General features: G+C 44.4%; 2 long non-coding RNA genes across 2 annotated transcripts in view; one reads left to right on the top strand and one right to left on the bottom strand.

Moving 5' to 3' along the window:
- Positions 1 to 27,707, top strand: part of LOC126963280 (uncharacterized) — a 139,972-nt gene that overhangs the window by 16,903 nt on the left and 95,362 nt on the right. The gene's annotated exons all lie outside the window — the stretch shown is intronic.
- LOC126963281 (uncharacterized) lies at positions 15,041 to 16,669 on the bottom strand. Its single transcript, XR_007729005.1, has 3 exons — positions 16,367 to 16,669; positions 16,061 to 16,205; positions 15,041 to 15,211 (listed from the first exon to the last, which is right to left on the bottom strand). It is a non-coding gene; the product is annotated as an uncharacterized LOC126963281 (long non-coding RNA).

Below are 27,707 nucleotides of genomic sequence, written 5' to 3' on the forward strand. Positions count from 1 at the left end.
AATAATAATTAAAAAAAAGTTTGAAAAACATCTCAAAAGACCAATTTTAGGTTCTACAATAGTCTTGTTACCTATAAGAGCAACTGAGGAAGTCACAAATCTTGTGATCTCTGGCCACTTGACTCCTGAGCAGGGAGAGATTATACAAACTATTCCTACATTATAGCAGAATCCAGGCCCATCACAAAATCCTAATCTTGTACCCTTGCATTAGTCTTACAAAGTCAGTTTCAGCCCCAGACAAGGAAGGAACCAGTTTTAGGGAGGAACTTATAATCATTCTTGCTTCACAATTAAACTATGAACTAAATTTCTCCCACAGTTAGCTTGGCCTATGCCCAGGAATGAGGGAAGACAACCAGCCTGTTAGGCTAGAATCAAGAGGGAGCTGGCCAGGCCAGACATCTCTCACTGTCATCATCTTGCAAAAGTGGCTTCATTTGTAACAAATCAGAATCACAAAAGGAACACATTTTCAAAAAAAAAAAAAAAATTGGAGCCCATAGATGACTAAGAGAACTGTATAATTTAATGTAAACAAACACTTTACCATTTTCAAAATGCATAATTTTCAAAGCAAAATGCTTTCATCCCAGTTGGTCTAGTGTGTCTAGGGTTTGAGCCCCAGGCTGGATTCCCAGACAAGGCCCACCGCTTGATCAACTGCCATCTGGACAGTCACCCAGGTTCCTTCTCTGGTCTGTGGTTTGCATCAATCAGAGCACCCTCCTGATGGCGTGAGCGTAAATGATACACGCACAGTGTCTCCAGGGGTCCTCAGCAGTGGCATTGCTCCATCAGTATTAGTAATGAGGGCGACGGGGATGGCAGGGTTGACCCATTGTTGGGGCTGCCATGTGCCTTTGGAAGTCCCATAGAACATGTCTGACTTTAGGTCTCATCACAACTGAGTGAGCGCGAAGGCTCTGCTAAGTGCAGAGCAGTGAAGGGTCATGAGAGATTAGAACTGGGCGATCTCAGTTCAGCCGTGGGCCCTGGTGCCTGGAACTGGGGATGACACTGGATGGCAGCTGCCCTTTGGATGCAGATCTGGGTGTGGAGGTTTAGCTCCTGGGCCTTGCGTTAGAACCTCAACTCTGTAATTCACATGGCCTATATAGCCTTGGGAAGTTCCGTGTGTCCTCAGCTCCTTCCTCTCACAAATGACTATTGAATTAAATAATCTCATGATCCCTTGCAGCTCTAAAACACGTAGAGTCTTTTCGAAACACGGTTCAGTCAAATGATGATAACCACAGAGTTCATAGCCTTTTAACTTTTCATAGCTATAAATTGAACCATGTCATGGAATAAAAAAGGACTCTATTAACTACACAGGAATCCAGATAAAAGTTGTTTACAGTGTCTTTTTTTAGAAGCAATACAAGCTCGAATTTTTAAAGTAATACAATTCTCTTTTGTACTTTTTTCTGCGAAATAGATGGCAAATGTAAATAAAAGTCTTCTATATATTTTAAAACTAAATGGAAAAATCTTCATAAAAAAGAATACCTACTCTCAGGCTGAAATCTCTTTATGCCAACTTTGTTCCCAGCTGGTTCAATTTTGCTTTATAGCTGGTCATTTATTAGGGGTCTGTAATGGAAATGCTGAAAGCACTATAAATGTTGCGGTCCTAGTGGCTACCACTGAAATAATGGAGCCCTTAATCACTCCCTGGGTGGGGATGGAGGGAGAAGGCTCTCCTAGCATTTGAAGATATGGAAAATTCCTGGAGGAGAAACAAGCGTTCAGGGGATATTAGTGGAGTATTTCACCAGTGCCTTTTACCCAGAACAGCAGTTTCCACGAAAACAAGAGGTTTGTTGCGTGTGATGAATGGAGAGTGATTCGAAACAGGTACACTGTGTTGTAGCAATTATTCCATAATGCATGACTCCATACTTATTAAGGCTACTAAGATAACAGTACTTTGTTATTTAGTATGGATTTTCCTAATTGCAAAACGCCTTATGATTTATTATACAGTCTATGATTAGACCAGGCTGAACCAATCAATACCGCCTTAATTACTAGTTGCTGTTACATGCACTCTACCAATATCTGAATTCAGGAAGTTGTTAAGTTATCTCAGCCAGAAGCCAACATTACACGTATTTTTCATAAATGCAAAAGGCTCGTTTCATCAAAAGAGGAAGCCATTATGCCAAGAAAAATGGAACGCAGTTTATACAGAAGCAGATAGATTACTCCATGTTAAAGAGAAAATCATTCAGTGTGTTGATCATCTCCCATTCTTCAGTAGAAGAGGCGAAAAACTGTTTGTGAAACCAGCGTAAGCTACCAGTAGATATTTCATAAAATTAGCATGGCTGACTTTTTACTGAAGATGTCATTATTCAAGTGAGTACCAACGTCTTCCGCTGGATAAAACCAGAATTTTAACACAGAGGGATTCATGGTTAATAAGTCACATACAACTGGGTACGGGCCTGCAGGCTGTTCTTTACATTGCATCCTCACCAGATAGGAGCAATTTCAGCCTTAGGACTCTTAAACTACATTCCCTTGTGAGGCAAATTATTTCCTTAATGAGACCAAAAAGAGGGATGAAACTAAAGGCTTTGACTGCTGCCAAAACACTGGACTTGCACTCAGCGGAACCCAGTGGGTGCTGGAGCGAGAGGGCAGAAACTGGACGTGCGTCTGCTCAGGCAGGACGGAGGCGTGAGATTTTCTGAGAAGCCCAGTAAGAGAGAAGGGCATTCAAGGGCCCACAGAGAGATCTGTGCAGCAGAGCCTGATCAGGAGGGAAGTGGAGGAAAAGAATTCCTGCTTATATGTAGGATAAATATCATTCTTTTTATGTATCAAACTTTTACCATGAAACTAGGAAAGTTTCCTGCTTGGTACAAACTTTCCCCACTTGCAAGCATGATGATGAAAAGACATCCCTAAAAACTTCAGATGACAAATGGGGACCACTACCGTAGGTCACTGCTGACCTCACTCACTGCTCCCCTGCCTGGGCATCCACACACAGTTGTGTAGAGGCTCTGTCTCCTGGAGGACAGCTCCTAGCAGAAGTGCAGACCTGCCTGTCCTGCTGCTGTTCTCTCTCTCTCCTTCTCTCTCTGACTCCTTCTCTCTTAGTCCCTCCCTCTCTCTCCTTCTCTCTGCCCCTCTTTCTCTAGTCCTTTAGGAATTGCTCCCCAGACCTTCCAGACTGGCTGATATTCTGGTGTTTAGCCACCAACACTGCCCCTATTACCACCCTCCTTGATAAGCTCTGCGCTGTCTGCTTCCCTGTGATTTTCCTTAGCGAACTGTATTAGGAACGCCTCGCAGGAACTCAGGCCCTCACGGCTGTGTCACTGCACCTGACACCTAATGCTGCCTGGGGGCGTTTCTTCAGTGAGGCAGGGGAGAGAGCAAAGTGACTCTGAGCGCGTGGGCTTCGGTGCCTTCTCCTGCAGAACCCCACCCACTCCGATGGGTGGCGCTCCTCTGTGGGCCTCACAGGGAGGGACAGGCATGGCATGGTCCTCACCATCTCCCGTAATTTCATGTAAAACCACTCTGAAGGAATGGACAGATGGAGCACATGCCCAGGCTTGAATCATAACCCCTGAAGACAATCCCAAGAGATCAAAATCCGTGAAGTCTAAAATCCTGAACAACTAAAACCCCCCAAATCACAATCACAGGATAGTTGCATGGCATTAGGAGGAACTATCACCTTGTTGTCTTTCTTTATTCAGAATACTATGAATTCCAATGGAATCTCCAAACCATAATGACAGACTTGAAATTTGGTGCAACCAACGTTTCTACCGGTGAATTTCAAGGTATTTCCAATAACATTTATTTCGTTTTCATACATCCCAGTGCATTAGGTGAAAAATTCAGATGAGAGGATTGGCCACGAGGTATGACAAGGAAAACTTCAATTTAAAATGTGCCACTGTCGGCAGTCCCGTTCCCTCCAGCGGATGACATTCCAGGAGCTTTAATGAATTAAAACTGCCTTTGCCTGAAGGAGTCCACGAGGCTCCTGGCTGGTTGGAAAATAATCACGTGTGAGGTAGGATAGGAAGACACTCAGGCAACAGTGTGGCTGTTCAGGCTTATTTGACACATCTGTGGTCCGCGCATGAGTGCACCCACAGTGGGTTTCCGCATGCCCAAAACTACACAGGAGCGCAGCACAGAAGACGGCAAAACTTAGTAGGAAATACCCACGGCCGCTCATGTCAACTCATAGAGGAATTCCAACTGGAGCAGCCCCACGCGGAAAATGCACGTCAATGTATTCTCCAAGGAGAACCACGTCGTAAAAGAAAAAAAAAAGCAGCTATTGATTTCGATGAAAGACTTCAAAATACAGTTAATAATTATGAAGAGCAGGCTCTTACAGCCCATCTCCCATAGTTGCCCATAATCTATCCCTGTAAGACACTTTTTCAAATGTCAATTTTTTTCTTTTAATTTAGCTTAGTCTCTTTTTCTGTTTTTACTTATTTTTCACTATTTTAAATCGCCAGCATTTTTTTAAAAAAACATTTGCTCTGTGGTGTATTTCATCTTTGCATCATTTTCAATACTGGAGGTTTACCTTGTGTGGAGGCCTTGAGAGAGTTCTAATTTGTCCAGTGCATTTTCTGCACATGCAGCTCTGTAGACTACGTTCTCGCCTGTGTTTTCACTGTGCATGAGCGCTGTGCGTGTGTGACTTCCTCAGTAAACGAACAGATGTCCCTTTCCCACATCTGCATCGTGAGCGAGAACATTTCACCAAACCGTGGCACACGCGTGGTTTTTGATCCGTCTCATCAAAAGACTTGGAATGTCCGTCGCAGTGTGGCAGAAGATGGTGGTTATGCAGCTGGGTGCACAGTTGCCCACCTCAGTGATACGTGCTTAGAGAGCGAGCTTCTGGGCCACTTTCTTAGATGGGGCCCCTCAGTTTTGCTTGTAACTGGCATGCCTGTGTGACCACGTTTGTGTACCTGGGTGCGTACGCTTGTGAAAATATGAATGCTGTTGCTGCCTATCTTATTGAGTAAAGTGCCTGTTAGTGTTGTCAGGTTGGTCAAATGAATCTCCCCCTTTTAACATGTAAATAAATATACCTTTTAAAGAATGTTAAATTATTTCTTTCTTGAATAATATTTTTCAGATTTTGATCTTTAGGGATCTCCACATTCAGGATTACAGGGTTCAGTATTGTGTCTTTTGAGATTATGGTGAGCTCCCCTTGACATGCACACAGATATGTCCACATGCAGAGGTGCACTCATGCACATGTTCACACACAAAGGACACGCCACACACACACACACACACACACACACACATATATGCTGCCCACAGCTTCTGGCCATGGTGTAACATGTGGAGATAAACTGGCATGAGTTGTGCTGTGTCTGTTTTAAAATCCTAATTTTTGCAAAGGGGCCATGCACATTTAATTTTGCATGAACACCACACTAACTCTGTAACCAGACCTACATTAATTCACCTGGCTCACCAATTAAAGATTACAGCCTGATTTATTGTAAAACATAGATAATATAAAAGGGGAAATCGGATAAGGTGGTTTCTGGTCTCCCTGTCCGGCCCTGCACCCTTGGCTTTGCTCACCCTGGGGGTCCCAGTGGGTTGGTTGGAATTTCCTGGTGGTCAGCCTGGCCCCAGAGACACTGTTTCCAACCCCCCGCGGGTTTCATGAGGGAATGAGAAGGAGATTTGAGGCATGACCCTGGGCTGTAGAAGAGGCCAGTGAGGGACGAAGAGAGGCTGCCTTCTCTTCGGCCTCTCTCCTTGGAAACACACAGAGCAGGGAGTGTGAGAATCTCAACCGTACTCCTTCATGCTGTAGGTTTCATCCAATGGCCCTAAACCTTCACAAACCCTCGCCCATGTTCTGTGCAGCCCATAGTGTACTTGCGATGGATGTTTGCAGAGATTTGAACTGGGCTGGAGTTGCTCTGGTCAGCAGGATATTAAACACAGGCACACTGGCAGCACCCGCTCTCAGGGCCACTGGTGCCAGCCCTTCCGCAGGAGACATTTGCAGTTGGCCTGAAAGGTCGAGGTCAACAATGTGGGCATGTCAGGAGAGACGCCGGGACTCACTATTCAGGATTCAGAGAAACAACCCTGAGAAGGACACTGTGGCCCACACTGAGAAGGAGCCCAGCAAGGAGCTCCACCTACCTGGCATCCTTTCAGAAATTACCTGACACGTGAAACCAGACACTCCAAACACTTGAAACCAAACGTTACTGCCTGGGAACAGTGACTGTTCCTCTGTTCACAGCTGGCCAAAGCTCGGACATGCCACACACCCAGCAATCCACCCAAAACACGAGCACTACACTCCCAATTCCAATACCAGGCCCTGAGGTCTTTGGTCTTGTTGGGGGAACGCCCCCACCTTTGAATCTGTTTGCATATTGAATCTGTACAGCATTCGCGGTACCAGTTGGTTGGGGTTTTTAAACAATTATGAAAACAATTAGGAGAAGAGAGGCCCAGGCAGAGGCTTTTACCTGCTCTTGCAGCTCTTCTGGAGCCTTCCTCCACCGTGTGGATAAGCCCCAGTTCTCCCGCAAGGTGGAGCTCCAGCCACCAAACCTCTTCCCGGAGGCCTGCACCTGTGTGTCCATCCTCGACGGTCCAGCATAGCTAAGTTGATGCGTCACTGAGCACAGATACAGAAGAATGAGAAATCTGCAGAACTCGTGATTTTAAACTACTGTGTGTGAGAGTAGTTGGTGACACACAGCAATTCCGCAGCAATTAAATGAATTGTCCAGCAAAAAGGAAGGGTCTATTCCATTCCATTTCCTGCTGTGGTGGTGTGGATGGACCCCAGCCTGATATCCCAGGCAGTGACAGGCAACTGTCGTGTATGCTGTCCGTAGTGCTGCCCAGGGTGTCAGGAACACTGAGCGGGGTGCCAGGGAATGCCGTCGCACTCCTGCTTGTGGCTGGAGGAAGCTGCCTCCTGAGACGGGAGTGTCAGTGTAACAATGGGTGACAGCAGGAGCAGGGCAAAGAGGCAAAGAACAGTGGGGTTGCTTGGGCCTGATATCAGGTAGGAAGGATGAGGTTTTCCCCCCAGGAAATAAGAGGAGTTTCTATTCTTCTGCAGAAAACAGGGAGACAGCACCTGCCCTCTTCTCACTCACGTGGTTTACCTGAGCAGGCTCTCTGCCCTGACACCAAATCCTAACAAAGCAGATGCTCAAATTTTCTATTACACTTTTCAACTTACCAAAAGCATACTTTTGTGTTTCACAATAGAAACATTTCAGAAGGAAAGAGATAAACTGAACTACACTTTAAAAATATGAAAATAAGAATAAAAGAACAGGAAATTAAATAACTTATTGTACTTATTAAGATTTAGGTAATACAGTGTTTTGAGTCAACAGGAGGCTCTTCTTTTCAATAGAACAAGTAAATAATATTTATCTAGTTTGAATTTTGTTAGGAAAATAAAAAGAAATCGAACCTTTAAATTATGTTTGCCTGACAGATTGGGTTGTGGCTGTGGATGCCAAGGAGAACCATCATTTTCTAAAGGGAAAATGTCCTTTTTTTTTTTTTTAGAGAATATTCTAGGCATTGCCATTCTCCAGCTCCTCATTCTCAGAACCTTGTTATCATTGTTTAAATAAAGCACTAACTAGGATGCCAACTTTAAGCTTAGAAGAGATTATGGTAAATGATTCTCTCTTTTCAAAAGTGATAAAGTCTTGTTGGTTAGCTGCAGCTCTATAACTGTCCTTAGGAAAGACCTAAATTTCCACTGAAGAGACAAACGTTATATAAAACATAGAATTTTTAAGAACAGCCCCTGTAAATGCCACTGATTCATTGCCTCATGAAGAATCATTTATGCTGTGAAACTTTGGCAGGGGTGAAGTCGGACAGACAGACTCGAGGCTGCAAATTCTCCCAGAGATCAAGCAGCCAATTCTCTATTCACTAACTCTCAAGGCTTTGGGCTGTACTGAGAGAATATCTGACCCCATCCCCTAGGTGTGGACCTGAAACTGAACGCCCACCAATTCTTACACCCCTGGAGGGTAGTACTCACAGTATCTTGGGTCCAGGAGCCTATGGAATGGGACGACTTGAAATCAGCTTTGAAAAGCAAATAAGTGGCCGAGTGCGGTGGCTCACGCCTGTAATCCCAGCACTTTGGGAGGTCAAGATGGGCGGATTGCCTGAGTTCAGAAGTTTGAGACCCGCCTGGGCAACACGGAGAAACCCCGTCTCTACTAAAATATGAAAAAGAAAATTAGCCGGGCGTGGTGGCGGGCGCCTGTGGTCCCAGCTACTCGGGAGGCTTAGGCAGGAGAATTGCTTGAACCCGGGAGGCAGAGGTTGCAGTGAGCCGAGATTGGGCCATTGCATTCCAGCCTGGGTGACAGAGAGAGACTCTTGTCTCCAACAGCAACAACAACAACAACAACAAACACACAAACAAAAAGCAAATAAGCACAGGAGGTTAACAGATGAAAAAACTGCATGTCGAGAGAACTGTGAAGAACGGCTTAAAACTGGAGAGCTGCCTGGGCAAGAGACCGGGGCTTTGCTTGTTTCCAAAGAATTCTTCCCAATCTGAGGTTTGAAATACCTGTGAGAGAAGAAATGATGAACATTTAAAAGATACGCAAGAGTAATAGGAAGCATAGACAACATGTCTACCAAAATGGAGATGGAATCCTGGGAGGAGAAGAGAGGGGACAAAACAGAAAAAGAAATAGCTGTGAACTTGGAATTCTGTATTTTCTTATGTTATCGTTGCTGGGGTTTGAATGTGTGCCCCCAAACGTAATCACTGATGCAATAATGTTACGTGGTGGGATCTTTAAGAGGTGATTAGGTCATGAAGGCTGTGCCGTCGTGAATTAATTAATTTAATTAATGCCATCAGCATGGGAGTGGGGTCCTTATCAAAGAATGAGCTTGGCCATCTCTTGCTCTGTCTCACCTATGTGATGCCTACCACCATGTTATGATGTGGCAAAGAGGCCCCCCAAGATGCCAGTACCCCCATCTTAGACTTCCCAGCCTCCAGAACCATAAGATCTAAATATCTGTTTATTATAAATTGCCCAGTCTGTGATATTTTGTTATAGCAGCACAAAATGGACCAATACAAGGGTACGATAAAAGTATTTTAGGCCAAGAAGAGGAAAATAAAAGAAGGAAGAAAGGAAGGAAGGGAGGAAGATAGGAAGGAAGGAAGGAAGGAGGGAAGGAGGGAAGGAGGGAGGGAGGGTGGGAAAAGAAGAGAGGGAGGGAGGAGGAAGAAGGAAGGAAAAAATGAAGGAAAAGAAGGAGGGAGGGAAGGAGGGAGGGAGAGAGGGAGAGAGTGAGGGAGAAGGAAGGAAGGAAGGAAGAAGGGAAAGAAGGAAGGAAGGAAAGATGGATAAAAAGAAGGACAGAAGGAAACAGAGATGTTACCACTCACAGAGCATTGCTGAAAGCACCACCAAGGGAAAAAAAGTGACTCTAGAAAAAAGATAAGAATGAAAGGGGAAAAAAGTGACAATCAAAGCAACTAGTAAATATGTGAGTAAAACTGAAACACATTTTGACTATGGCAAATAAGAGTAAGTTCTGATTTGGGGGGTTCTGACCCACCCAGAACACGTGAGAAAGGTGGGAATAATCTACTTGAGGTGATCTATTTTAAGTTTCTTGTATTGTTTTCTAGAAACATAGACAGACTGATTAAGTTTAGATGTTATTAAATCAAGTTTGCATGGTGCACACTGAAGGGCATGGAAAAATCAGAGTACTCATGCACTTCCAGTAGAATATAAAATAGTGCAGTTGCCTTAGAAAACAGTTTTCATCTTCTGAAAATGTCAGTCATGGCATGTAGCTATGATTCAGCAATTCTGCTCTGAGGTGTCTACCCAAGAGAAATGAGAACATATGTCCACAGAAAAACTTGCACACAAGTTTTGTGTGCATTATTTATAATAACCCAAAGCAGAAACAACCCAAATGTCCATCAACTCATGAATGAGTAAATAAAACGTGGCACATTTATATAATAAAATATTTGTCAATAAAGAGGAATGAAATATTGACACATGCTATAACATAGATGAACTTCAAAAATGTGATGCTTTGCGAAAGAGCCAGACACACAAGCCCAGATGTTACATAAATCCCGCTTATGTGAAAAAGCTAAGAGACAAACCTACAAAAACAGAAAGTAGATTAGTGGCTGCTGAGGCGGAAGTGAGTGGAATGACGTCAGGTGAGGGAGGGAGAGGAGGAGGTGGCGGAGACACCTGAGACTCCAGTTTCCTAAGAGAGTTTGGGAAGATGGTGGGGATTCCCCCATCCAGAGCTACCAGCAGAGAGGTCTACGTCTTCGGGATGGACCTGCCTTAGCTAACCTGCGTGCTTTATCCTTGGCCAGGGGAAACATGGCCTGAGCATGGACGTGGAGATGGGTCTCAGGGCACAGTGGCTGGGACTTTTGTCAGTTACATTTCCCTCAGGGGCCAGAGAGAGGTAGGTTCGAGGTTGCTGCGCCGTCCACAAATGACAGGCCACAAATACAACCCAGAAAAGTTATAGAAAAAGATTGGAAGATTACACTGAACAAATAAAGACTTACTTCACCTTTGATCTTAAGCACATGTAAAGAGTAATGGCGTTATTTTTAATGGGGCATTACAGCTACAAAAGATGTTCCCTGTGATCTAGAATTCACTTTCACTGATAGACAAATTTCCCGAGTGGTCTACCCAAGATTCTAGGGAGTCCTTGAGACAGATGGAGCTTGATCTCGGAGCCGTGTGCACCTGTTTGGAAATGAAGGTATGATGTGAGAGGCTGTAAAGAAATCTAATTCCTAGGTGGAAGAGAAGAACTGAGGATATCCCAACAAGGACCCCATCTATGACTGTGCTCTGCTGATCTCGGAGATGTGTTGTCAGCTTGTCTTGATTCAGACCTCCATGCCAATTATCTGTTCTTGGAACTCAGGGTTTTAAAAACAATATAGTTTTCCATTCCCACATTACTTCCCTTAGAATAATGGTCTCCATTTCCATCCCGGTTGCAGCATACGTTCTCACACATAAGTGGGAGCTAAGCTATGAGGACACAAAGACATGAGAAGGATAAAATGGACTTTGGAGACTCAGGAGAGAGGGTGGGAGGGGGTGAGGGATCAAAGACTACCCATTGGGTATAGTGGACACTGTTCGGTGATGGGTAAGCCAAAATCTCACAAATCACCACTAAAGAACTTATTCATGTAACCAAATACCACCTGTTCCCCCAACATTCTGTAGAAATAAAAATAAAAATTAAAAATTAAAAAAATCATAGTTTTTGTTAAAACTGTCCTTTTAAATGAAGCAGAGAAAACAGAGACAAATAAGTTAGAGGATATTTCCTGACATATTTTATCAATCCTATGGTTATTCTTCCTCTTCTAGACTCCATGCCAGCACAGAGCACCCCCCTTACACACACATTCACATACAGTCCCTTACACACTTATGCATACAAGGTCTGAATATGCACACCTGCACACACCACACAGTCTCTCTCATAATTTAGAGGACATTCATTGTCTTCGCAGTTATACTCTTAAATCATTCAAATAACTCTAGCTGGCTTGTCCCTGGGTTCTTTGTAGTGCTTGAAACATATCTTTTGAGGCAGGGTGTTTGCTAAAATAAGAATACGAAATTACAAATGTCAATAAGGAAGACACATTTATATTTGCTTAGAATGAACATAAACACATTGCAAGGTCCTCCCCAGGACTTAGGAGGGGCCTGTCCGTGGAACTCTAGATTCCTGAAGCTCAAGCTTCCGTAACTTCCTGGTAAATCTGCCCCTGATAGATAAGAATGTTTTTAAATCAAAGCAAAGGCCACAGTGTTCCTAACCTTGTTTAGATGTGACCATACAAAATGATTTGAAATAAGACCACACACAGTTAGGCCTTTCTTTGGCATCCCTGAGTCTGAGACACTTTGACCGTAATTGTCAGCTCCGGGTACTGATCCCTTCCCATCTAGTTAACTCAAGCTCCAAGCTCTCTGTATGGAAGTCTTCTATGGGGAGGCTGCGGTGGGGTTGGTGGAAGTTAGGACGGCTGGTATTGAGGGCCCGGGTATGTGGTGGGGCCATTCTGTTAACTCAAGCTCTCTGTATGAAGCTTCCATGGGGAGTCTGAGGTGGGGTTGCTGGAGGTCAGCATGGCTGGTTGTGAGGGCCCGAGTACACGGTGGGGCATTTTGGAAGGGGAGCACTCTTATTGCCACTTTCTGGATAACAGTTGAAAATATAAGGCCTACTGTTCCCCGTTGCATCGAAGTCTCCATGGAGCCTGTATCAGCCAGAGCTCCTACAGGAACAGTGTGCTCCTTATAGGATACTCCAGAAAAGGTTTGTGAAAAACTTTTGCCCTTTGAAAAATATAGTAAGACAACAAAAAGGCAATCCACAGACTGAGACAAAATTTTGCAGAACATATATTCAACAAAGGGCTTGTATTCAGAATATAAAAGGAAATATGTACACACACACACACACATCTTAGTAATAAAGCAAAAAGAGACCTCAATGGTCAAAAGTGCTCAAAGATTTGTAGACACTTCACCAAAGAAGATACATGAATGCAAACACATAGAGGAAAGATGCTTAACATCACTACCTTTCAGAAAATGCAACTGAAACCAAAATGCGATATTTTTGTGCCCACTAAAATGGCTAAATGCAAAAAGGCTGACAATACTAAGTGTTGGTGAAGATGCAGAGTGAATGGAACTTTCATTCATTGCTGGTGGAAATTAAAAATGGTACAGCTACTCTAAAAACTAGTCAGAATCTTAGAAGGTTTAGCATATACTTACTGTATGACCGAACAAGCTCACTCCTTGGTGTTTCTCAAGGAGAAATAGAAACATGTCTTTGCAAACATGTACACACATGTCTATAGCAGCATTATTCTTACTAGCCAAATACTGGAAGCAATCCAAATGCTCATTAGCTTTGGTGAATTCATAAATACCATGGAGTATCCACACAAGGGAATACTACCCAGTAATAGAAAGGAACAAAATAGTAACACCTGCCACAACATGGATGGATGTCAAAGACATTATGCTAAGTTAAGGAATTCAAACACAAAAAGGCACATGCCATCTTGTTTCATTCTTATTAAATTTTCTAAAAAACAAAACCATCATGTCAGAGAGCAGACCAGCATTGGCCTGGAGCTAGGGATTGGAGGAGAGGATCAATTGCAAAGTCACGCAGGTAACTTTTTGGTCAATGAAACTGTTATCTATCTTGATTGTGGTGATAGTTACACAACTGTATACTTTTACCTAAAGGTATCCAACTTTTTCTGAAAAGCAAAAACAAATAGCTGAGGTGAAACCACTCAAAGGTATAATATTGACATTCAAAAAACATGCACAAAAGTCAGGTTGTCTTTGAACACGAGTGGTTTCCTAGGTAACGATTTCCCTATGTAGAACAGTCTAACATTCATATCAACCACATTCTATTCTGGATTGGAGAAACACTGATTTTTGTTCAGTGTTTCTTGAATCAAAACCACTAGGTCAGACTAGAGTTATTTACAATCATCCTATTGGCAAGCCATCTGCTTATTCTAAGGAATCAGCCAAAATCCTTTAGAGCTGTTTTGGAAACTGCTTTTAGGACTTAGTATATTCTTCTGATCCTTTTCAACACTAGAAAGCCTATGTCTTGGAAATAATTTGGTTTCTGAAAATAATTTTTGATCATTTGGTGTTAAGTCTTGAAGTAATCAGGTAGCTGGCAATTCTGAAAGGGAGGGACGCATTTGGATTTTCTTGTTCATCAACAGCCTCAGGACTTTCTGGTTCTTCCTCATCTCCATGAGCGTCCCTTGGTCAAGGCATTCTCAGAAGGCATAGGAAGAGAAGACAACATGCCTCATCTGTTCTTGGATCGGTCTTTGCTTCATTCATGGCACATACATTTCCTGAATGTACAAAGAAATGCTGACTTGAACAATGGTGAGTGAGTGTATGTGGAAACAAAAGAAAAAAACCAGTATTTCAAGGTTGTGAGCCTTTTGTAGATGGTGCCACTGATAAGCAAGGGAAGTTTTAGGGTGAGACCTGGTTTGGGGAGAATTGTCTTGAGTTTGATTGTAGTCACATTAGGTGTAAGTTGCGATGGAACAGTCAGGGAGAAGGATGTGATCTGATGTGGATTCAGGTCTGAAATAAAGACCAACCATGGAGGTGAGAGCAGAATGCATAAGAAATGAAAAGATCTCCAAGGGAAAAGCTGCGTAAGAAAAAGAGGCTCACATCTGATTCCAGGGAGATCCTGCACTGCTCTATCACCTACTCCATCCTCCAGCCCGACCGTGGAAGCTGGAATTTAAAATGAAAACACTTTGATTTTATTTGCACTTATTTGTTTAGGCTTAAAGGACTGAAAATGTGTGACATTTATGTATCTACTGCCCCAGTCAAAGTACAGTAAGAAACAGGGTTTATCTTCACAAGGTAGTGACAGCATGCCCAGGCTAGAACATAGATGGAATCCATTGTGCGTCATGGGTTTTAGAAACTGGAATGCCGGCCGGACACGGTGGCTCATGCCTGTAATCCCAGTACTTTGGGAGGCCGAGGCGGGCAGATCACAAGGTCAGGAACTTGAGACCATGGTGCCTGACCAACATGGAGAAACCCCGTCTCTACTAAAAATACAAAATTAGCTGGCATGGGGCATGGTGGCACATGTCTGTAATCCCAGCTACTCGGAAGGCTGCAGTGGGAGAATTACTTGAACCCAGGAGGCAGAGGCTGCAGTGAGCCGAGATCGTGCCATTGCTCTCCAGCCTGGGTGACAACTGTGAAACAAGAAAGAAAGAAAGAAAGAGAAAAGAGAAAGAAAGGAAGGAAGGAAGGAAGGAAGGAAGGAAGGAAGGAAGGAAGGAAGGAAGGAAAAAGAAAGAAAGAAAGGAAAGAAAGAAAAGAAAAGAAAGAAAAAGGAACAGGAATGCCTGGCAGAGTTCTCCATGGAGAGGAGCCTCTGTATGTCCTAGACACCAGACTCACACTTCAACCACGTTATAGACAGGGAACCACGGGGATACAGCCAAATCCAGAATGTGGGAGATTCCACAGGATACATGACTCGGTTTCTTCATTTCTTCCAAAGACCCAGCAAACAAATGCTTTAAAAAAAAAAAAAAAAAAAGTGGAGCTAAGGAATGGAAGCTGTTGTAGATGATAGGAAAGGTAAGAAATCAACAAATGCAATGTGGCCCCCGTTGGGATTTTGATATAAACAAACCAGTGGGGAAAAGACATTTATTTTGATATGATCAGTGAAAACTGAACACAGACTGGGCATTCAATATTAAGAAATTGTTGCCAATTTTCTTGAGAGTGATAATGGCATTGCGGTTAAATATAAAAACATCTTCTGGAATATAATAAAACATTTGTGGAAAAAGTGACACGTTGTTTGAGATTTGCTTTAAAGTTTTAAAGCTTAAAATGTGGAGGCTGATAGAGATTGATGAAAGAGGAAAGAAAAATATTGGAAATTGGTGAAGATGGGTTGTGAGTGCATGAAAATTTACTAAATTGTTTTCTCTAATATATGTATGTTTAAAATGTTCTGTCATAAAATGTTCTTTAAAATAGCAAATAATATCTGGTGGGTAATCATCAGGTACTTATGCTTGTTAGGCTGAGATATTGTGGAAGTCATTATTCTGGTAGGGATACAGACCTTGGCATCAGAATCACTTGAGTTCAAGTCCTGACTCCTCCAGGATTGACTATTGGGCGTGAGGTGAGTTTCATGACCTCTCTGAACTTCAGTCTTCTCAAATGGCATATGGGGAGTAAAATTAAGATAGATCCTGTACCTCAAGCGTGTGTTCAGGACAGAGAGAACCCTCAGAATTTGTTGAATCAATGCATAAATAAAGGAAGAAATGTGTGAAGGAATAGTTGACACAAATCTTTGGATAAACGACAAAGCTTTTAGCCAAAGTATTGATAAGAACACTTACCTGAAGCACATCAACAACAAGAGGAAGGGGCTGGCCTCCTGCTTCTGCCTGCAGCCCCTGCTCTCATTTCGAAGTGTCTGTGTGGATGCAGAGTCCGGGGCGGGTGGGAGACGAGGGGCATGGTTCAAATCATTTCTAAAGGGACCTGCAGGTGCCAATGGACATTGAGATAGAGGAAATTTCACTAAATGTACATGAAGTGTTTATTTTGAGAGTGGGAAGGCACTTCCTATTTGGAACCGATGGCAGGTATTATCTTAGTCTGCTCAAGCAGCCATAGCAAAATCTCACAGACTGGTGGCTTACACAGCAGATGCTGATTTCTCAGTTCTGCGGGCTGGAAGTCCAAGATTAAGGTGCCAGCAGCTTCGGCATCGGGGAGGACTGGAGTCTTGATCTGCAGACGGTCGTCCTCCTGCTGTGACCTCACGTGATGTCAGAGAGCACAGAGAGAGAAGGAAAGAACACTTGCTCCATTCATAAGAGCTTCACCCTCATAAACAAATCACCTCCTAAAGACCCCCTCTCCAATACCATCACACTGGAAGTAAGGGTTTCAACACAGGCATTTGGAAGGAACATAAGCCCTCAGTTGATAGCAGGTATCCCTTCTCTACGTAACTCTGCAATATTCAACAAAGTGTCTGGGTTTTAGTTACAACAAGATAATCATTTAATAAGCTAAACTTATCTTAGAGAAATTCTAGTCAGCCTCTCCTATTGCAGTTTGCTAGGAAGCCAAGTTTCTCAAGGGGAATAGGAACTGCAAATAACTTGTTTAAAAACACATCTCCTGTGACACACACATCTGTGTACACACACACACACACACACACACACACACACACACGGCTGACCTCTCGAAAGACAATCACAGCTGGGTAACTGTTCTAACCCTCCGGAGTGCTGGTCCCTGGGAAAGTCTGGCAGTGACGGTTTTAGGAAACTCTTTGGCCGAGAAACCCACACTTTGATATCACAAAACATCGCACTGCTTAACTTAATTTTAGCCTTGTGGTACAAAGAAAATACCTCTGCAAGATTTTCAAAGGCAGGCCTGCTTGGTAACCATCTCCACTCCAATAGTTAGCAAATACCCACTGCTAGCCTGGAGGTGCGATCTAACCACCACCCCAGCACCACGGTCATCACCTGGCCAGGGGCCCTGGGAGCCAGTGCAGGGAATCTGGGGATTTGCAGTATTACAGAAATGCTGTAAAATCTCCAAACCTTGTTTTCACTGTTGCCTTTTGCTCTTTAGTGCAACGTCTCTGTGTTGTAGTTATTGTATGGCTTTGTATTTCTTGTTTTTTACACTCACGACTTTAGAGTTAAGTATTTGTACACCAAATAAGGCTCTCACCTTTATCTCACTGTACATACAATAGTATAACACAATTTTGGTGCTTTTAATAGTATTTCTTTTTTTCATTACTAAAAAATGTTTATTTGAATTATATACTTTAAAAAAATGAATGGTATTCACATACAGTGTTACATATACCCAGTGCCCATTTGAAGTTTGTCCAAGCTCCATCATAATAAACCACCAATGAGAAATTCCAGCAGCAATGGGGCAAAATCCCCCTTCCAGGTATGGGAGCTTGGCCTGGTGGGCGCCTGACTGTAGGCTGGGCCTGCATGTCCGGGAGTCCCGGGGCGGCTGAGTATTTGAGCAAAGCCCCTGGGGTTTGTCCTTCTCTCTGTACATTTTCTTACCATTGCACAAGCGGTGGGGCGGCCCCTCCCTGGCCATCATTCTCCACATCAGCTCGGACCTCTTGGCTTCCATCTGGTAGACCCCTCGCTTGCTCAGGACACCCTTTCACGGTCCGGTCCCCATTCACGCTTCACACCTCCACTTAGGACATGAACTTTTCTCCTCCTTTCTAGCCCGCAACAATCCAACTTTAATGGCCCATGAGAACCAGAGCTGACCCCATCAGAAACTTTCCAACAACTCAAAAAGGTCTGTGTTCCCCAGAAGGCAGAAAATGCTCAACCCACCAGCATGCCAGAAAGGGAAGGGCAGAGCTGGGAGCCGAGGAGGACGGGGGTGTGGGGATGGAGGAATGGGGGCAGGGCTTCCTTCTCAGAACAGGCTGACCACCCCTGAAGGAACGGGAGAATGGGCCAGCCAGACATTGCCGGTGCGCTGTCACTTGAAGGAACGGGAGAATGGGCCAGCCAGACATTGCCGGTGCGCTGTCACTTGCATAGCACCTGAAATAAGCTTTCAAAGTCAGACTTTGCTCTGGTCACTGAGAGCAGCTGCGAGTGTGGGGAGACACTGACCCCCGGCACAGGTGATGGGTGTGACAGGTGATCTATCAAGTAGCCTAGGGGTTTCTGGGCGAGGAAGGTGGCTTTCTGAGGACAGGTTCCCTATCTGGTACTACTCAGATATTCTCCAATGAGACTTCTGTGCTCCTCCGAGCGGTGAGACTGGCTCGTGAAGAGGTCTCTGAGAGACAAGAAGTGAATGAGTGACAGGCCGTATCACAGGGTCAGGTGATCCTGGCCTCAATACAGCTTTCTTACCTCTCAGATGTGTAACATCAGATGAGTTGCTTAACTTCTTAAAACCTTATTTTCCTCATTTTTGAGATGGAATTAACAACAGTGTCCAGTGTGTTCATGGTAATGTCTCCATAAATGTTAGAAGGGAGGAAAGGAGAAAGAAAAAAAGAAAGAAAATGAAAGAAAAGAAAGGAAAGAAAAGGAAAGAAAAAGGAGAGGGGAGGGGAGGAGGGGAGGGGAGGGAGGGGAGGGGAGGGAAGGGGAAGGGAAGGGAAGGGAAGGGAAGGGAAGGGAAGGGAAGGGAAGGGAAGGGAAGGGAAGGGAAGGGAAGGGAAGGGAAGGGAAGGGAAGGGAAGGGAAGGGAAGGGAAGGGAAAAAGGAAAGGAGAAGATAAAAGGAAAGAAGAGTAGAGAAGAAGTTCATTTCTGGCCTCCATTTTGGGCCACCCTCAGCTAGCAGTGAGCATCCCTGGGTGAAACGCAATAGTTTGAAGACACAGTTCTCTCCAGTCTGTGTCATCGGAAGAATATTTTGCAAGCAACCTTGTAAGCATTCAAAGGGAAAGCTGGGCTCAATATTTCCTCCACCTAATGCAGAAACAATGAAAGCTGATGTTTATAAAGTGGGAAGATCATAAGCACTAAATATTGCTCATTAGTTTAGAGAAATAGTAGCGTGGATAATAACAAATGATTTAGAAAGGCTGTTCGGTGATTCTTATTTACCCTGCCCGATAATATATGAACAAAAGGCAGGTGATAAAATTAGAAGACATCCCATTTAGAACAGATAAAAGACAACACTGCCTTGTTTACTCACCATGTAATTATCTTGTAAAAGTCTTCACTACAGGATATTATTGTGACAAATAGTTTCAACTAAGGACTAGGCATTTATAATAAGAGGAGCAACATGTGTAGTTCAAACCCCATCAAGCTGTATATACCACCGCATGGAAGATGCTAGCTGAAAGTGGAAAGAATAGAGGGAAGGTCCCAGAAAATTCAAGACTTAAGGTCTGCCAATTTCCCCCAAATATTCTTAGCTTAACTTTCCACGTGTAAAAGCGAGTGTTTTGCGTGTGTTTATTTTTTCTGTTTTAGACTAGTTCTCTATCTTTTTCATTATGGGAAAACAGAGGATTACATTCAGGCTAAATTTTTTTTTTCCTGAGATTTTTGGCTAAATTAATTAATTTGGAAAAGAATTGCAAGCAGAGAGTATAGTAGATGTTAGAGATGATCAAAGATCATTGCAGTGGTTGCAGAACTGATGATTTAACCTCCTAAGGACTCTGGTGGTAGCAAATGCTCCAAACTGATTGCTTGCATTGGTAAAATAATTCTGACTATTACTAAATTGCTATTTCTCTTCTTTTAATGTGGATATAGTGTGAATAAATGGTATGCTTTTCTCTAAAACATCTGGGTCTAATTCTATTAAGGACGTGATGAACCATTAGCCTGTAACAACTAACAGTTAAAATGAACATTTCCCCCCTATAGTTTGGCTATAACCAAAGCAGTGAGAACTTTCGTCAAACCAGTTGCCTGGCATTTTAAAAATTACAGCAGCAACAATAAAAACTCCAAATATCAATTTTTACACAATTCTAGTCTATTATACTCAATTAATTTAGTTAAAGCTGTTTGAATATGTTGATATTACTTGACTAGGCCTGATTTTCCTAAACCTTCATGTAATTAGAACTACGCCTTATATCAGGCAGTGAAATACCTTACCTAGAAAGCATTTTGTGTTTCTAAATGGAAAATTAATATACACATATAAATATATTTGTTATTAAGTGTGAATCTGCATGGTTCCTCTAAATCTAGTTTTAATATGGGCCAAATGAAAATAATATCTTGTTATTAGACTATTTACATTACCTTTGCATTGCTATTGAATTTGTTCTGTTTTTCCCTGTTAAATTGAATATAAACTAAGCCTAAATACCCATAGAAATAAACATTAAAAAAGTAACACATTTAAAATGTGCTCTATCTCTTTAGAAATAGAATTGACTCTATAAATGAGCTGTTAATAATATATGTCTTTTTGCTTTTAAAGATTGCAAAGAAAGAAAGGGATGAACAGGGATTCTAGCTTCATACACTGGTTCAATGAATATGTACTGAGTGAATTTAAGGTGTTGCATTCCACTAGGTTACCAGGTTCTTGGGAAGCCATGGGTAACTTAGAGATTTAGAGGGAACGTTATACACACACACACACACACACACACACATCACAGGTGTCAGCACACCCCCCACCCCATCCCCAGCAGTCTACAGCCCTCACTCACACTTGCTTCCCTCTCATGGACCCTTCCCAGTGGCTACTCCTCCCTTTCACCAGACTCTCATGCTCATGCTTACTTTATTTGGACAACCAATGCTGACCCAAGTCCTAACCTCCAATATTCTCCAGCTTTGCTTCTAAAGAAATGCAAATCCTACTAGTGTTGATGACCCGTCTGTCTGGTATTCAGTCCCATCTGGATCCATTCATTCCACTTCTTGGTTTATATCTAAAGGATTTGAAATCAGTATATTAAAGGACATCTCTGTAGTCTTATGTTTACTGCAGCATTCTCCACACTAGCCAAGATATGGAATCAACTTAAGTGTCCAACAAGGCATGAACAAATAAAGACAACATGTACATACGTACAACAGAATACTATTCAGCTTTAAAAAAGAGGAAAATCCTGTCATTTGCAACAACATGGATGAACCTGGAAGATGTTATATTAACTGAAATAAGCCAGGCACAGAAAGACAAACACCATATGACCTCACTTATCTGTGGAAAATTTTAAAAAGCTGAACTCACTGAAGCAGAGAGAAGAATAGTGGTTACTAAGGGCTGGCAATGGGGGAGTTGGAGGTTGGGGAAATGTTGATCAAAGGATACAAAATTTCAATTGGACAGGAGAAATAAATTCAAGATATTATTGTACAACATGGTGACTTTAGTTGATAACAATTATTATATTTTCAAAAATAAAAGAAAAAAGAGTGAAAGGGGATGTAATACAGTGATAAGAAGCACAGAAAAAAAATAAATATAAGTAAATCCCATTTGTATGTTGTTTTGAGCTGTGGTATTTCAAGGCCAGGGGGAATGCTTAAAGAAACCCTGATCTTGGAATGGCACAGCTGAGACAACAAATTCTGCATCTTGTGGAAGAGAAAAATCATCATGAGTGGAAATAATCAGAAGGGCTCAGAGGGAAAGTAGAAACTGACTTGTGGGTGAGGAATTGGACAGACACTGGGTGGCAATCTTGGAAGGGAAAACAGAATTTAAAAAAAAGAATAAATGAGATACGTTCAAAGACCAAAAAACAGATCATGGTGGTGGTGGTGTAGTAGTTATCTCCTGCTATGTAACAAGTTGCCTCCAAACTTGGCAGCTTGAAACAATGCACATTTATCATCTCACAGTTTCTGTGGGTCAGGAATCTTTGTGTAGCATGGCTGACTTGGCTCACTCACAGGTCCACACTCAGGTACTGGCAAGGGGTGAGGGCTCATCTGAAGACTCAGCTGGGGAAGGGTCTACTTCCAAGCACACCTACAAGCATACCGGCAGGACTGCATTGTATCACGGTTGGGGGACTGAGGTCCTCAGTTTCTTGTAGATTTCAGCTGAGAAATGGACTCAGACCTGCCTGTTGCCTGCCCTGCCTCCCTGAAGTCTTATTCTTTTCTTATTGGACAGGAAACTGACCATCAGTAAATGGTGAGATTGTTATTTTCACCTTCACCTGGACTTTATGGAGATAATCTCAGTCAATTGAGTTGCTCCACTCAGAGGATTTCCAGACACCAGGAAGTCAGTCAGGCATGGGAGAGAGTTGCTCTTTCTGAAGGGGATGTGTGGTGGCTTCTCCCAACTGGTTTCATTCTGCTTGGACGATTGTCCCATGTGCTCATCAGGGGACAAGTCCTGTATGGGAAGGGACAAACGTGACTGTACAATGTCACGTCAGGACCCTGTGTACTTAAATTCTGATGAGCTATTATTTTTCATGCTCTCCCGGGCCAGAAAAATAACGTAGGGAATGGTTTGTCTTGTCACTGATGGAAGCAATGCGCCTCTGAGTGCTCATGCTCACGGGTGAGCCTTCCTTCCCGCCTACATCAGAGCACATCACAGGGAGATGCCTGGGAAGGTGGTGATGCACAGCGGACTTCAACCCAGATGGCTGAGCCAGGTGGTGTGAGAAAAACCACTCTCACAGCGCTGGGGATGTCCCCAGTTACAAGGCAGGTCTGCAACCTCTAGGCTTCTGCCACTCACCAGGTTTGCTCTGGTAACTGCAGTGCCCCATGTCAGTAAGCTGGCACAGGAGATGGAAGATAAACATAACCATTCTGTGTGTACTGTGGGTGCCGGATGCCGTCTCCATCACTCATTCATTGTTGTTGCTGCTAATCTGATCCCAGTTCAGGTGAGAAAAGGCCTCACTGACCCTGAAACAATTAGGATTTACTGATTTGGAAATTTTCTAAGTGGCCACTGCAATTCATCGCCTCTGCAAGACTCTGACCATAAAAAAGCTGCCCTGAAATCTTATGGACAAAACCTCTGCTCGGGTCTGGTCCAGTTGCCAGATGATTGAGTGCATGTGTTAGGTGTTAATCTGGTGGGTTTGCCTTCATAGAAAATCAGTCACTTGTGGGGAAGCCCAATATTGTTCTCTTAGCTTGTCAAAAATAGAAAGCCCACAGCCCAGGAAGGAAAGAGCTGGCAGGTCTGTGCTTACAGGTCTCTGGGACCCTGTCATCTTTTGCTCTTTAGCTGTCAGGGTTGGAAATGCAACTCTCCCTTTCCGTCCTCCGTCTCACTGATGGGGCCCGTTCCAGCTGCTGCTGGCTGAAGGCCCTGTGGGGACAGTCCACCCCGGAGTGCCACTCTGACCGGCTCAGGACAGGAATCCGAGCCGTGCTGCAGACAGGTGACCGGAATGTGCTGGGAGCCACACAGCGGAGCAGCCCCAAAGCCGAGGGCTTGCATGTGCTACTCCAATTAATTCTAAAAGCAACCTCATGGCACTGGCCTTTCTCCCATTCTGTAAATATGGAGGGAGAGGTTTTCTAGGTTAGGGAAACTTCTCAAAGTCTCAGAGACAGTGAGAGATGGAGTTGAAATCTAATTTGGGGCTGTCTGTTTCAGATCTGAGTCTGTCACATACACTGATACTGGGCCACACATCTGTCACTCACAGACACCACAATGACTGTGAAAGGGCAATGCCCTCTTTGTCTCCTCTGCCCATGAACTTCAGCCCTCACGACCTCCCACACCTCTCTCCTCTACGTTCTGCCTCGGCTTGGAAACATGGACATATTAAAGGTCTGTAGAGATGCCCAGAACCGAGTTATTAGATACCAGAGTATGGGGTTTCTAAGCTCAGTTGATATTATAGACAGATGGCAAATAAATCACCCAGTTTGCCTAAGTGCTCTTTTTCAGTCACTCAGATTTTCCTCAAATCACAGTAAAGTTGTTTGAATTACTGAGCCCTGATAAACTAGATTGGTCCTGACACAGAACGATGAACTTGCCTCATACCACCAGTTACAGGCTGAATGTGTGTGTCCTCCCATAATTCACACACCGAAGTGCTCACCCCCAGAGTGGGTGTATGTGGGGTAGGGAGGTAATTAAGGTTATGTTGGGTCACAAGGGCAGGGCCCTAATCCAATAGGATTAGTTTTCTTCAAAGAAAAGATACCAGAGAGTGAGCTCCCTTTCTTCTCCTCTCCTCTCTCCCCCTCTTTCTCTCTCCCTCCCTCTCTCTTTCTCTCCTTCCCCTTCTCTTTTTCTCTCTCCCTCCATCTCTCCCTCCCTCCCCCTGTCTCTCTCTCTCTGCTATGGGAGGGCATAGTGAGAAGGTAGCTCTTTGCAACCCATGGTGAGAAGAGCCGTCTCCGGAAACCAACCCTCTGGTCCCTTGATCTTGGACTTCCGGACTCTGAAACTGTGAAAAACTGAATGTCTGTGATTTAAGCCACCCAGTCTGTGAGAGATTGGTATGGTAACCAGAGCAAACCTATCACAGTTTGTAATCAAATGTTGGCTTTGTGATTTTTTGACGATTGTGTTTCTCCCCCTATAAACTGTCAGCCCCATCAAGACTGAGCTCATGTCTTCCTGCTTCAGTGTTAGATCCTGAATTCCGCGCACAGGGCCGTGCACCTAGTAGGTGCTCACTAAGTCTTTGTTGACTGAGGCCTCAAATCTAAAGAGAATGGGAGATGCATAGGCCTCCACCCAAACACCCGCAATGCCTATTTTTTATAGTTAAGGGAAGCCCAGACAGAAAGCTAGTAAATCGTTTACCTGAACTTACTCAGCAGGTGAGGGGCAGGTCAGGTCTGAACTGAAGGTCCCCTGGGCTCCTCTGAGCAGGGGAGAGAAATGACCTCAGGGTCAGCAGGAGGACTCTGAGGTGTGGAGCCCCCCAACATGCCAGACGCTACAGGAATTGCTTCACTTAGCACAGAAACCTGAGGTGCTGCTCATGTTCCCATTTCACAAAATCAGATCTGAGACCAAAAGAAAATTCTACCACCAGCAGCGTGTCTGCTGTGTCCCCCTCACCTGATGAGCCCGGTGTTTGCCCTGCATGCCCCCCGGCACCGAGCTCACTCGCTCTCTTCCCTGCAAGCCCCAGGTGCCAAGCTCACTCACCCTCTTCCCCACGTGTTGTCATCAGCACCTGCCTTGGCTCTGCTTTCTCCAAACCTGTCCCCATCGATCAGCTGGGGTGGATGAATGATTTCCATCTTGCAAAGTCATTGTATGGGGAAGATGAGATATTCCACGTGAAGCCCCCAGCGCAGCCCCCAGGGCTGCCTCCTTCCAGGAATGTTGGCTCCGCGGTCATCTTCCACATGAGTTTTCATCTGTCACTTACAACAGGAGTGCTGGTGGGAACCATGGTGCAGGTGAGCAGCCTGAGAGCAACAGTTCTTGTTGGCTTTTTTCTCTGCTGTCGTAGCTTGAAATGTCTGGGATCTGCGAGTGAACTGACAGCAGACAGGTGGACAGGAGGGAGAGCAGGTCCATCCGTCTGTGCTCATGCACATATACGTGAAGACCCAGTAATGAGGAAAGGGTTTATATACCAGCAAACACAATAAAAACAGGGACTCAGGCATCACGGGCAGTGTGGAAAGTCCTTTCGGTCTTGATACTAATGGGCAGCTGATCTGAACTGGTTTTGTTTTGTTTTGTTTTGAGATGGAGTCTGTCCTGTCGCCCAGGCTGATGGGCAGTGGTGTGATCTTGGCTCACTGCAACTTCTGCCTCCCAGGTTCAAGAGATTCTCCTGCCTCAACCTCCTGAGTAGCTGCGATTACAGGAGTGAGCCACCACACCTGGCTAATTTTTGTATTTTTAGTAAAGACGGGGTTTTACCATGTTGGCCAGGCTGGTCTCGAACCCCTGACCTCAGATGATCCTCAGCCCCGGCCAGCTCTGGGATGACAGGCGTGAGCACTGTGGCCGGCCTGTACTGCACTGCTCAGTGTGGGGAAGGGGTTCAGTCTTCCTCCAAGCAGGAAGTGCCCCCAGAGGGGATCAATGCAGCTCTGCTTCCTGGGGCAGCGGCTTAAGTGGAGGTGGAGTTTCTTTCTGCGGCTGCTGGCTGCTCAGGAGTTTTCAGTTGAAAGTAATTTCCATCCCTTCATTCTCAACTGGCGTGTGAGCCAGCGTCACCTGCAGGGCTTGGAAGACAGAGATCGCAGAGCCTGGCCCCAGGGTGTCTGATTCAGCGGGTCCAGAGGCGTGCCGATGTGTGGACAGCCATCGCTGACCTACCATAACCTCACATCTGCCGAACAGATACTGCTCAGAAATTAACAATGGATGTTTGTCTTCATGCTTCCGCGCGACACATCAGATACAGCGCTGTGCTGGGCGGAGCCACAAGAAGCCTGGAGACCTGGCTGTGGCTGCTGGTTTTGTCTCTGGACCTCCGGTGCTGATGATCACAGGCTCCAGACACCCCTGGAGCTGCGCGGGCCTTCAGTGGCGTGTGTGTGCGTGCGCGTGTGCGTGCGTGTGTGTGCGTGCATGTGCGTGCGTGTGTGCGTGTGTGCGTGTGCGTGCGTGCGTGCGTGTGCGTGCGTGTGCGTGCGCGCCGCGCCATGTGTGCAGATATGTGCATGCGTGTGTGTGCATGCGCACGCGTGTGTGCATGTGTGTGCGTGATGAGTGTGCATGCGCACGCGTGTGTGCGTGGTGAGTGTGCGTGCCCGTGTGTGTGCATGCGTGTGTGCACGCGTGTGTGTGTGTGTGCGTTTTTAGGGTCGGGAACAGGTTAGCTGGATGAGATTCCATCCCCTGTGAACTCCCGGACTGTGATTTTTGTGCAGTCAATATGTTGCCCAAACTGGCCCACTTCCCTTCACTGTTGTTGCTCCCCTGGTGCAGGATTCATGTCCACGCTAGGATACAAAGCTTTCACACCCCACTGTCACGGAACTCCTGCCGGTAGGGAACATTGGCTATGATAAAGAAAACTGGGTGAAGCACTGAAAGGGTAGTGCTCAGAAAGAGAAATAAACCCGAACAGCCCTGGGGCCATTTCCTTCCTGGAGGTTAGAAAGCTGTCTGTGAGTGTGTTGATCGGATGTTGGCTAAACTGCCTCAGGACAATTGAATCCTGAATTTACTGTAGAGACAATAACCTCACCACACAAGTACAAGGGCATGTCGGTGAAAACCATGTTTCAAACCGTCAAGCTTTGTAAATAATAAAGCAAATTCAGATACTGCAACTAGCAAAAAGAAATCTGAAAATGGTAGAAAAACAAGTTTTACAGTGTGTTCTCTGACGGTGATGGTGTTGAAAAGAAGCAGCATCTCCCATACTACGCCTAGCAGCCTTTTTCCTCCTATATGTAATTACATTTCAGGAGATAGCACTAGACCAATTCTATCCTGCTAGGTAGCAGGTTCAATTGTTATAAAAATAGAAAGTAGGTAAGAGTTCTGAAAGTGTGCACAGAGGAAGGAGAGATCAGTTAAAAAATTATTTTCATGTAAAAATAGTTCACACTCATGTAAAGAGTTTATTTAAACACATTTAATTACATCATCTTTA

Source organism: Macaca thibetana, chromosome 9 (assembly GCF_024542745.1).
Source record: "Macaca thibetana thibetana isolate TM-01 chromosome 9, ASM2454274v1, whole genome shotgun sequence".
Classification (NCBI taxonomy): Eukaryota; Metazoa; Chordata; class Mammalia; order Primates; family Cercopithecidae; genus Macaca; species Macaca thibetana.